Source organism: Geotrypetes seraphini, chromosome 2 (assembly GCF_902459505.1).
Source record: "Geotrypetes seraphini chromosome 2, aGeoSer1.1, whole genome shotgun sequence".
NCBI lineage: Eukaryota > Metazoa > Chordata > Amphibia > Gymnophiona > Dermophiidae > Geotrypetes > Geotrypetes seraphini.
Window position 1 is genome coordinate 166,386,308 of NC_047085.1, and position 12,306 is coordinate 166,398,613.

The window sequence follows — 12,306 nt, forward strand, 5'->3', positions numbered from 1 at the left end:
CTCATTTTTTTTTATGTTGTGGCCACTGGAGCTTATGCTTGTACCAGCTGATGGTAAACCAACTATTTGCTTATAACTTATAGAGTCAGTAGTTGAATATCCATGTTGAACATGAAAGTTTTTGACTAAACCTCACTGAGCATTAAACCATTTCTATTTTTTAAAGCATATAACTGAACCGATGAAGGGCACTTTTATATGCCATTTTTATGTGTATAATGCTAATTAATACAACAAAACTTCAAAGAGTGAGGTATGGAGGAAATCAATCTACTTAACATCAAAAAATACTCTGTACCTAATCAAATCAAATCCACAAACACCAAACAACCTCTACAGATGAAAGAAAAAGCTTTAGGTCTTGGATGAGCCAACCTATAGTATTTACAGCTCTACCCCAACATTGACATCATTGGTATAAAAAAAAACTTTTGTTAATAGGGTATGTTTAATTCAAAAGGAGAAAAAATATTTTAACATAAAGAAAACAGGAAAATAGCACTGGTCCTTCTTTGTACAGTCAACGGTTCATGGACTTAAGTGATTAATTGTTCCATGCTCTTGACCTTTCTCCTTTTGAATTAAACATACCCTATTGATGAAAGTTTTTTATGCTAATGATGTCAGTGTTGGGGTAGAGCTGTATGTGGTTGGCTCACGCATAACCTGAGGATTTTTCTTTCGTCTGTAGAGGGTGTTTGGCATTTGTGGATTTGATTTGATTAGGTGGAGAGTATTTTAGGATGTTAAGTGTAATGCTGATTAACATACATAAATGGGCTTTACATAGTAACATAGCAAATGACGGTAAATAAAGACCCAAGTGGTCCATCCAGTCTGCCCAACCATACAAGCTCCATAAATTAATTTAGTTTACATGGTCCTTTTTCTTAGATTTTACTGGGAGAGAAACCTAGTCCCCTGCCCAGTAGTGTGCTTAAGTTTCATCTACTGGAGTCTCCATCAAAGCTCACTCCAGCCCATCTTCACCATCCCAGCCATCAAAACCCTTCTTAGCCCATCCTCAACTGAATGTCCATATATGGGGTACAGGCCGTGCAAGCCTGCCCAGTACTGGCCTTAGTTCTTTCAATGTATACCCATTATTTTCTGATTAGAGATCCTCTGTGTTCATCCCATGCTTGTTTGAATTCTGTCACAGTTTTCTTCTCCACCACCTCCCTTGGGAGCACATTCCACGCATCAACCATCCTCTCCATAAAGAAGAATTTCCTAACATTACTCTTGAATATACCACCCCTCAATCTCATATTATGCCCTCTGGTTTTACCATTTTCCTTTCTCTGGAATAGATTATGTTCTACATTAATACCTTTGAAATATTTGAACATCTGAATCATATCTCCCCTGTCCCTTCTTTCCTCTATTCAGTGCTTCCAGTCTCTCCTCATACGTCTTCTGGCACAAACCTCCTACCATTCTTGTCACCTTCCTCTGGACCGCTTCAAGTCTTTTTATGTCCTTCACCAGATACGGTCGCCAAAATTGAACACAATACTCCAAGTGGAGCCTCACCATCGACCTGTACAAGGGCATAAGCACCTTCTTTCTTCTATTGGTCACTCCTCTCTCTATACAGCCTAGCATCCTTCTGACAACAGCCATTACCTTGTCACACTGTTTCTTCACCTTTAGATCTTCAGACACTATCATCCCAAGGTCCCTCTTCCCATCCGTACATATCAGCCTCTCACCTCCAAGCATATATGGCTCGTTCTGATTTCTAATCCCCAAATGCATGACTCTGCACTTCTTTGCATTTGAGTTTCTTGTCCTGTGTTCCAAGGTTAATCCCTCTGATGATGGAATCCCCTAACAGCAATACTTTCCCAGTTTGAGATGGTTCTTGTTCCTTCTCAGTTCTTTTACCTGGAGCTTTTTTATATGTGCTTTGGAGGTACTTAACTTCACATGTTATCTTCACTGGTTCTGGTTCCTCCTCAGTTCTTTTATCTTGAGCATCACCATTCACTAATGGAGCAAAGGAATTCTTTAGGGGCAAAAATTGTGAAGGTGGATGTTTCTGTGTCACATGCCGCAGTCTACCTGAGCCGACTGTGATCTATTTATTCCTGGGTTGTTTTATTCTTTGAGAGAGTGGTGGTAAATTGGTATATTTGTGTGGAGTGATTGTAGTTGCTTTAACAGCCTCCAATTCCTGCTTAAGTTTGCAGAGCTTCTCTTTGATACTAGCAAGTTGAAGACAGATGGGGTAAGCCTTGAGCCTCCTGATGGTTTGCTTGGGAACTAAAGTATCACAATGATTGCACTGAATGAAATTCATCTTGGTTGGCTGGAATTGGGATTGGCTGAGACTTCTTGATTATTGGGCTGTCTATATATGAGTTGCAGACCCTGGGATGGGTGGGGTGTGGGGTAGGTGAGAGGGTCTAAAGTCCCAGTAACTCACCTAGATCCCTATCAGCAGTTCTATAGCCAGACCCAGCAAAAACTATGGGCTCCTTTTACTAAGGTGCACTAGCGTTTTTAGTGCACGCACAAAATTACCGAGCGCTAAACCGCGCGATACGCTTCTAGAATAATGCCAGCTCAATGTTGGCATTAAGGTCTAGCACGCACGGCAATTTAGCGTGTGCTATTCCACACATTAAGGCCCTAACACACCTTTGTAAAGGGAGCCCTATGATACAATATCTGAGGGATCTATCTTTTCCCTTTTTTAAAAAAAAAAAATTAAATATTCCCAATAAATCTAGTTTGCAGCTTCTGTGCTATAATCAGATTAAGCACAAAAAGAAAAGGAGGGAAGGATTGGTTTTTTGTGTGGTTTTTTTATGTGGGGGAAGGGGCTAGGTTGGAAGACAGAAGAGTTACACCACACTATAGACAAACAGTTCTTAAAGTTAATTCCTAATAATTAAATAAATAACAAGTCTGTGTTCAGTTCTAGAGAAATAATCAACAGTTTTTAAATCCCAAAATTAAATAATCAAGTTTGTGCTCAAAATTCAAATTAAATAAATAATCAAGCAGTTTTAAATCCTAATAATTTAAATATTAAAGTCAGTGCTGAAATCAAGAGAAAAAAATATTTCATGTAGCAAATCTATTTTCCAGTCAGTTAAGATATTAAGAATAAATCTAAAGGGCACTTAGCAATTTCCAGAGCAGATCCTTGCAGAATGGCACCTGGAGGCAACTACTGTCAAATAGTGACTGTCATAAAAGTTACATATCATGGCATGATGGTGCATACTTTGCTGGTAGGCATGTAAAGGGCAGAATTTGCAAATGCATACATTAGATTATAAATACAATTAGTCTACAGGCTACTGCTACAGTCATGGTACATAGGCTTGTCTTGCCCTGGGGCTTGTGCGCATCTTGTGATGCTGAAAGCTATGCCGCCAGTAGTTTCACTACCAGCATGGCTCCCAAGGCAAACAGGCTTCAGCGGAGATGTCAGACTAGCGATGTACCACCATCCGACTAGCAGCAGATGGCACTCTTGGAGAAAGAGGATCACGTTTGATGTGACAATGCAAACAACATGAGGCCCTGATTCTCCAAAAGTGCGTCCCGATTTTAGGCAGCTGTAGGCGTCCTACGCTGTCTAATCAGCCAATCGGTGATGCACGTTTTTTTTTTTTTTAAAATGCTCCCCAGGCAGGCCGCCTATATTGAAGGCCTGCCTGGGGCCCTGATTCTGTATAGGACGCCCGGGAGAGGCGTCCTATTCAGAATCGGCCTACACCAAAACCCCGATTCTGTAACTGGCGTCCATGTTACAGACGCTGGTTAGAGAATCGGGTTAGATTAGACACGGCCCGCTATACTTATCGCGGCAAGGGATCTCTCTACCGCTATAAGTATAGCGGGCCGCGGCCTCTCCGATCGGATGCCCCCCTCCGACACTACCGACCGCCCCCCCCCGACACTACCAACCGCCCCCCCCCGACATTACCGATCTCCCTCCCACCCCGACACTACCGATCGCTGGCAGGAGAGTGTCCAATCCCTCCTGCCCGAAGACGCACCCCCCCCCGGCGCTAACGACCCCCCCGGCGCTAACGACCCCCAAACCTCCAAACTAACCTGTTCTTCAGGCCAGACGGTTCTTGCCCGTCCAGCCGGTAAGCCTGCCTCGTCGAAATGAGGCGGGCTCGCCCCTTCCCGGCCCATCCCGCCGAAGCCTAAGGCCTGATTGGCCCAGGCTCTAGTAAGCCTGGACCAATCAGGCCTTAGGCATAGCGGGTCCGCCCAATCCCCACTAAGTCTAAGGTCTGATTGGCCAATCAGGCCTTAGATTAAGTGGGGATGGGCGGACCCGCTATGCCTAAGGCCTGATTGGAGTCGGTAGTGTCGGGGGGGGGGCATCTGATCGGACAGGCCGCAGCCCGCTATACTTAATAGCGGCAGAGAGATCCCTTGCCGCGATAAGTTATAGCGGCTGCGTCTACTTACAATGTAGACCAGCATTTTGCTGGCCTACATTTTAAGGTTTCTTCCTCTACTAGGGAGACGGCGTAGGGCCACCTAGGTTCGGCCTAAGGCCCGCCTAAGGCCCTTAGGCGAGCTTAGGCTTCTTGCGGGTCTCCCTAGGCTCCTGGAGGCGCCATTCAGGCCTGCTTGGGGAGCATTTTTTTTTAAAAAAACGTGCATCCCGATTGGCTGATTAGACAGCTGTAGGACGCCTACAGCTGTCTAAATCGGGACGCACTTTTGGAGAATCAGGGGCCTGAATGTATACTGCGCAGAAGAAAAGCCCAGCAATCTACTCCTGTATTCTGCCATTAAAGCTTGCTGATGTTCATTCAAGTCGCTAGGACTCGAACATGAGTCAATGGCACCTAACAGCTACTGCACACTCGAAGCAGACATGTATACCTGCTCGAGATCAAGTGTAGATGTTTTTGCATGCAAGTTACGGGTGTATTTATAAAGCAGTGTCTATGTACTGTAGGTCAGTGTTCTTCAACCTTTTTACACCTATGGACCGGTAGAAATAAAAAAATTATTTTGGGAACTGGCATTGGTCCGCGGACCGGTGATCGAAGAACACTGGGCTAAGTCAGGAGCCAGACCCCGCCCATCTCTACCCAATCTCCACCCCAGACTCCACCCCCATAATAGTACTAATTGTAACACAATTTTTTCCATTCATTTTTCATAGATACACACAATATAATCTTATTAACAACACATAACAGTTAACCACAAAATTAAACTACACAAAGCACACTGACAGCAGATGTAAATTCTCAAAATTGACATAATTCAATCACTAAATTCAAAAATAAAATCATTCCTCCCTACCTTTGTTGTCTCCCTCCCTCTATGCTATGCCTTACCTTCTGGCCTGCTCCCGCCTGGCCATTTTATGCCGCCCCCATTGTTATCTTCAAGCCCGCCCCTCATCCTCACTGATGCAGTGCACAAAGCTGCTGGCAGCGGCTCCTTGCACGTCCCGCACCTCATCTTGAAGCCTTTCCCTCTGACGTTGCGACGTCAGAGAGAAGGCTTCCAGTTCAGGCGCAGGATGCACGTAGGAGCCACTGCCCGTGGGCTTTGTGCACTGAATCAGTGAGGAAGAGGGAGCCGGCTCGAAGATAATTCCGCATCGAGCGCACCATGGACCGGCAGTTGAAGCACACTGTTTTGAGCCTGATGCACATGCCAGCCCTGTGGACCGGCACCTGTCCACGGACTGGTGGTTGAAGAACACTGCTGTAGGTACGTATAGGCCCTCTTAAACCAAGAACTCTTTTACTATATAACATGATGTGAACTGCCAATACTATAATCTGAAAATTTTAAGAGAAGTGCTTAAACAACATTTTACAAAAGATTTTTGCAAACATGCACATTAATTGTGCTTTTAGATGGACTACAAGTTTGATGTGTTTTACTTTAGCACATGTAGATGAGACAATGGTGGCACTTTGGCATATTAGACCAATGATGTGCATGTACTGTGAAGCTATTCTGTAATAGAGATAAAACATTGCGCTTTTTTTAAGTTCAGAAATATTTTATTAAATTTTACAAAACCACAAGCAAAACAAAACATATGGTGCAGTCTATCAAATGCACACGCTTAATGTACATTTCAAAAAATAGCATCACAATACATTCATCACAATAAGCCACAGCATTAGAGTCATTTAGCATTTGATTAATATGAGTATGATATTAAAATACTGATGGTCTTTACCGCTTTATAACTGCAAGTTTTGAAACAATAGTATACTGTGCATAGTTATGAACAGTCTGCCATATTGTTTTGCATAATATTAGTTCTATTTGCATTATTGACTTGTAGATTAAAAAAACAGCATAGCCTTGGTTATTGGGTTGTTCCTGCTCCTCCCTTTAATTTCTTAGGGTTGTAACTGATGCTTAGTACAGTCTAACATGGCAGATAAAACCCAAATGGTCCATCCACAGCATCTACTATCTCCTTCTCTTCCTAAAAAAATCCCACGTGCCTGACCTACACTTTCTTGAATTCAAACACAGTCTTTGTCTCCACCATCTCTATTGGGAGACTATGCACACAAGCACCGTTTTAGCTTTTGCTGTCGCTTTGTCAAACTGTTTGGCCACCTTAAGATCATCACATACTATCACACTGAAGTCCCGTTCCTCTTTTGTGCACAAAAGATCTTCCCCCCCCCCCTAAACTTTACCGTTTCTTCGGGTTTTGCAGTCCAAATGCAAGACCTTGCATTTCTTACTAATAAATTTTAGCTCCCAAATTTCAGACCATTCTTCAAACTTTGCTAGATCTTTTCTCATATTCTCTACATCAGTGTTCTTCAACCGCTGGTCTGCGGACTGATGGCGGTCCGCAGAAAATTCCTGCCAGTCCGCACAGGGCCGGCGAGATCAGATTGAGGCCATCAGCGTCTGGGCTGCAACGGCGATGGGCGGCATCGGCATCGGGCCCCTCCCCCCGCGACACAATTAAAGATCAGCAACGGGCCTCCCCCCATTCCACGACAACACTCAAGTTCGGCAACGGGCCTCCTTCTCCCCCCGGCATAAACAGCACTTTAGATCAGCAACGTGGTGCTCAGCCCAAAGCTTCCCCTCTGACGCAGCTTCCTGTTTCTGCCCATTGCCGATCTTGTTGACAAAATCAGAAAGAAAGGTGAGAGGAAGGGAGAGAGATGGGCCTGTGGTGGATGGAGAGATTGAGAGAAGGGGAAGATGATGAAAGTGGGGAGAAGGGGATGAGAGAAGAGGGCAGATGATGGAAGTGGGGAGAAGGGGGAGATGATGGAAGTGGGGAGAAGGGTGAGAGAGAAGAGGGCAGATGATGGAAGTGGGGAGAAGGGAGAGCAAATGCTGATTGGAAGTGGAGAAAGAGAACACATTCTGGATGGAAGGAGGGATAAAGAAAAAGGACATATGCTGGATGGGGGAAGAAGATAGAGTTAGTGAGATAGTGGAGGAGTGAAGACTGCATAGTAAGAAAGAATTTAATTTAGAAGGAGGCAGAAAATAAAGAAGGAAGACCAGAGAAGAAATGGAAATGAAAAGGGAAGAGAGAGAGGAGAGAGAGATGCCAGAGAACAGGGAAGGAGACAGAGATATCAGATCTGAGCAGAGGAAATGAGAAGAGAGAGATGCTAAAAACCACAGGGGGGAGGGAAAAGAGAGATGAAAGGAGAAAGATGCCAGGACCATGAGGGAACAGAGGGAAGATGATGGATGCCAGACCAAAGGGGTGTGGTCGAGGAGAGATGGCAGGGGGAGTCAGACAGTATTCTGGAAGGGGCAGACAGTGGATGCAATGGGCAGATGTTGGATTGAAGAGACAGGGCAGACGCTGGAAGGAAAAGAACGAAAAGAAGATGAAAGCAGAAACCAGAGACAACAAAAGGTAGAAAAAAATCATTTTATTTCTATTTTGCCTATCTCTCCTGCCGTGGGTCGCGGCAGTTCCGGTAGAGGAGTGATGGCATCGCGGTAGGGGAGATGAGGCATCTCTCCTGCCGCGATCCATCACCCCCCCCCCCTTCGCAATTAACATCGGGCCAGGAGAGAGCCTAAGCTCTCCTGGCCCGCGGCAACCCCCGAATCGAGTGTACCAGGAGAGAGCCCAGGCTGGATGCAATGGGCAGATGCTGGATTGAAGAGACAGAGCAGACGCTGGAAGGAAAAGAGTGAAAAGAAGATGAAAGCAGAAACCAGAGACAATAAAAAGTAGAAAAAAACCATTTTATTTCTATTTTGTCATTAGAATATATCAGATTTGAAATATATATCCTGCTAGAGACATAACTGGGGACTGCAAAGCCCAGGCAGTGTTCTTTAGCTTCCAATTGGCTTAGGGCTCTCTCTGACCAGGGAGCATATGTGACTGCAGTATTCTGTTAGCATGATATTTCTGTGTAGCATTCTGTAATAATTTGGCTTGTTCAGTTTTCTTGATAGTAGAGGAGATATATGTGAAGGAGAGGGGAGACAGGGGTTTTGTTGGACCTTGCTCTGTATATTTGTATTTATAAATGACAATTGTATAGCATATTGTTTCTTTTTATACTTGAATAAAATACATTCAATATAAAATCATAACTGAGACTTGTGCGGATGGGATCAGATGGTTTGTGGGGACCAAGCTCGCGGAGATGAGGTGGAAATGTTTTTTTTTTTTAAATTTCAGTCTTAGTAGTTTGCCGATCCACAAAATAATTATTTTATTTCTGCCGGTCCACAGGTGTAAAAAGGTTAAAGAACACTGATCTACACTATTAGGGGTGTCTACTCTATTGCAGATTTTGGTATCATCTGTAAAGAGACAAATCTTTCCAGACCCAAGGACTGAACCTTGAGGCACACCACTGGTAACATACTTTCCTCTGAGAGATCTGTATTTACCACTGTCCTCTGTTGCCTTCCAATCAACCAGTTCCTCACTCAGTCCATCACTTTGAGGCCCATACCCAGGGCACTCAATTTATTTATTAGACGCCTGTCAAAGGCTTTACTAAAATCTAAATACACCACATCTAGCATACTCCGTCTAGACAATTCTCTGGTCAACCAGTCAAAGAAATTGATCAGATTTGTCTGACAAGACTTGCCACTAGTAAATCTACGTTGCCTTGGTTTCTGTAATCCTCTGGATTCCAGAATCTTCACTGCTTTCTATTTTAAAAGTGTTTCCATTAATTTACTTACCAAAGAAGTCAGACTTATGAGCCTGTATTTCCATGCTTCTTCCTTGCTTCCATTTTTTGTGGCGAGGGACCTCTAGTCCTCTGATACTACACCTAACTCTAGAGAAACATTGAAATGGTCAGCCAGCAAAGCTGCCAGAACTTCCTCAGATGTACTGTATACTGTAATCTACTAACAATCTACTCCCCTCTATGTTTATTTTCTTAAAATTAAAAAAATTATCTTCCCCCCCCCCCCAATTTTACTAATCTGCGGTAGAGGTTGTAGCATTTAGCAACCCCGGGCTGCAGTAGAAACTTCTACTGTGGGAGGCGCTATTGAGCCAGAGAACAAGGTGGCTGCATAATCTCTTCTCTCCTCCACTGAATCTAAAACATCGTCACGGAGCAAGTTTTAAACTTTACTAATTGAGAATATAAATATATTCTTCTCTCACTGAGATGTCGGCGAATAAATCTACCAAAGCAGATTCGCAATTAGCACAATCATCAGGATCGAAAAGATCCAAACATGTGAAATGCGAGGTGAAATAAATTCACTCTCTGTCTCCTTTGCGGCCTGCAAAACGCGTGTTGAAGCGTTGGAAAGCAGAGCAGACCATGGCGGCGCTCTCCTCTGCACAATTTGAAGAGCAGGTTCAGCAGCGATTTAAAAAACTTGATCAGGAATTGGAAGATCTTTGTAATCGCAATTGTCGAAATAACATCAGAATCATTGGTTTAGCGGAACATGCTGAAGGGTCTGATCTTACCAAATTTCTTACAGACCAACTGCCGAAACTTCTGCACTTGACATCTGACTTACCTCTGCAGTTCGAGCGTGCCCATAGGACGCCATCTTCCTTGAAGCAAGGGTTTACCCGACCGAGACCCATTGTAGCAAAACTACTGCGATATCCTCAAGCACTGCAAATTTGAACTGCTGCAAAGTCAATATCAGATCTGAAATTTGAAGACAAGAAGTTCCTAATTGTACCGGATTTGGCAAAAACGACCGCCCGAAAGAGAAAGTCCTTTCTAGACATGAGAGCAAGACTCAAATCGCTGGGAGCAAGGTACGGGCTGCAATACCCTGCCCGGATGATTGTGACAATCAATAACTCAACTCGGCATTTTGAATATCCTGAGCAACTTCAGTCCTTTTTGGATGGTCTGCAATTACAGGGCATGTCTTCATCTTAAAGAGTTCAAGCTTTCCTCCAGCTACATGCCTGCTCTTTCTTCTGAGATGTGATTGTCATATATGATCTTGAACAAGTTTTTATACTTGTTCTGGACTCTCTTTCTCAGATGTCTTATTTATTTAGTTCACTTGACTTTTATTGCTGATCAAACTCTCATCTTTCCTTTTTTTATTTTCACAAATATGACATGTTTGAATATAGTTTAATGTATCTCCTGTTTATTTTCAGATTTGCTGTTTTTCTCCCCCATGTTATTTTTTATTTCGCTGTCTATAGCAAGCTATATTTCTCTTGGATGATGATACTATGAAGGGAATATGTTCGTCTCCCCCATCTTACTTTAAACACTTCTGTTATTGTTAATTATAATTTCTCTCTGATCACATTATATGGGGATTATGCTTTCAATATGTACAGAGGGGAGGGAATTATGGAAATGAGGGACTAAGTTTAAGGGTTTTATAAATCTAATTTGATTATAAATATACATAAAAAGGAAAAAAATAATAATAATAATAAAAAAAAAAAAAAGGTTGGGAATAACCCTAGCTGTATGTCCTCTAGGATGATATTGTAGATGGATTCTGTTTCTTTTCCCCGTCTTTATTTTAGACATCCCTGTTATAGTTATCTCTATCCTTTTTCTGAAGACATGATTTAGGGACAATATTTCTACTATGGGATGAAGGGAGAATGTGAGGGGAAGGAAATAAGGGTATAAGGGAATACATCTAAGGGGTTTATACAAAACACAAATATAAATATATAAAAAGAAGGAAAAAAAAAATAAATTATTAAATAAATAAACAAATAAATAATAATAATGAATAAGATTACAATATAAGGGACTAAATCATCTGTGGGCGGGGCTTTGGAACGGCTGGGCCAATCCGGCCCCATTCTGCTGTTGGCTGCCTGCCGGACAGGTGGGTTTGGCTCCCGTCTGTCCGGCCAACTTAAAAAAAAGGTACAAGGAAGGGGGTGGGGTGGGGATGGAGGGGTTGTGGGATCGGCCAGGGGGTCGCAGGTCGTCTGGGGGGGCCATCGGGGTTCTGGGGGGCAGTCGTTGGGGGGAGGAGAGTTGCGTCAAGGGCAGGAGGGCCTGGGATCCCTCCTGCCCATAATGTAGTGGGGGTAGTGGGGTCGCCGGGGCCAGGAGGGCTTGGACTCCCTCCTGACCTGTTCAAGTAGCAGCGGGGGGGGGGGGGGGTCGCCGGGACCAGGAGGGTTTGGGCTCCCTCCTGGCCCATTCAAGTAGCGGCGGCGTTGGGGGGGGGGGGGGTTGCCGGGGCAGGAGGGTTTGGGCTCCCTCCTGGCCCGAACGAGTCATGTTGTGAGGGGGGGGGTCGCTGTGTCCAGGAGAGCTTGGGCTCTCTCCTGGCCTGATGTTAATCGGTGGGGCAAGAGGGGCTTGAGCTCCCTCTTGCCCATGTTGTCGGGAATGGGGGGGGGGGTCGTGGTTCGACATGGCAGGAGGGCTTAGGCATCCTCCTGCCTGGATAGTTGTGGAGGGGGGATTCTGTAACCGGTGTTGTTTTTGACAGACACTGGTTACAGAATCCAGCTTTTAGGCGAAGGTCTGGTTCCTCCTTCGCCTAAAAGCCCTTCTGTTGGACGTTTGGGGCTTAGGCGTTTTTTGTTTCATTATGGCTAAAAAGTGTAGACATTGTGTAGGTGTACTTGTAGACGGAGTGGAGATTGGGGCGTTTAGGCAGAGGAAGGCCATAACCAAAAACAAGGATGTTTGTTTTGGTTATGGACACTTTCCCTGCTTCTGCGTTGAACGTTTAAGGACTTAGGCCAAAAGGTGACTTAGACGATTTTTTGATTATGCCCCTCCACATAAAAATAGACCCCAATATTCAGTGGCAATTATCTGGATAATACTGGTTATTATCTGGATAATTGCTATAACTAGTATCATCCATCGACTTTCAGATGCTGTATTTGGG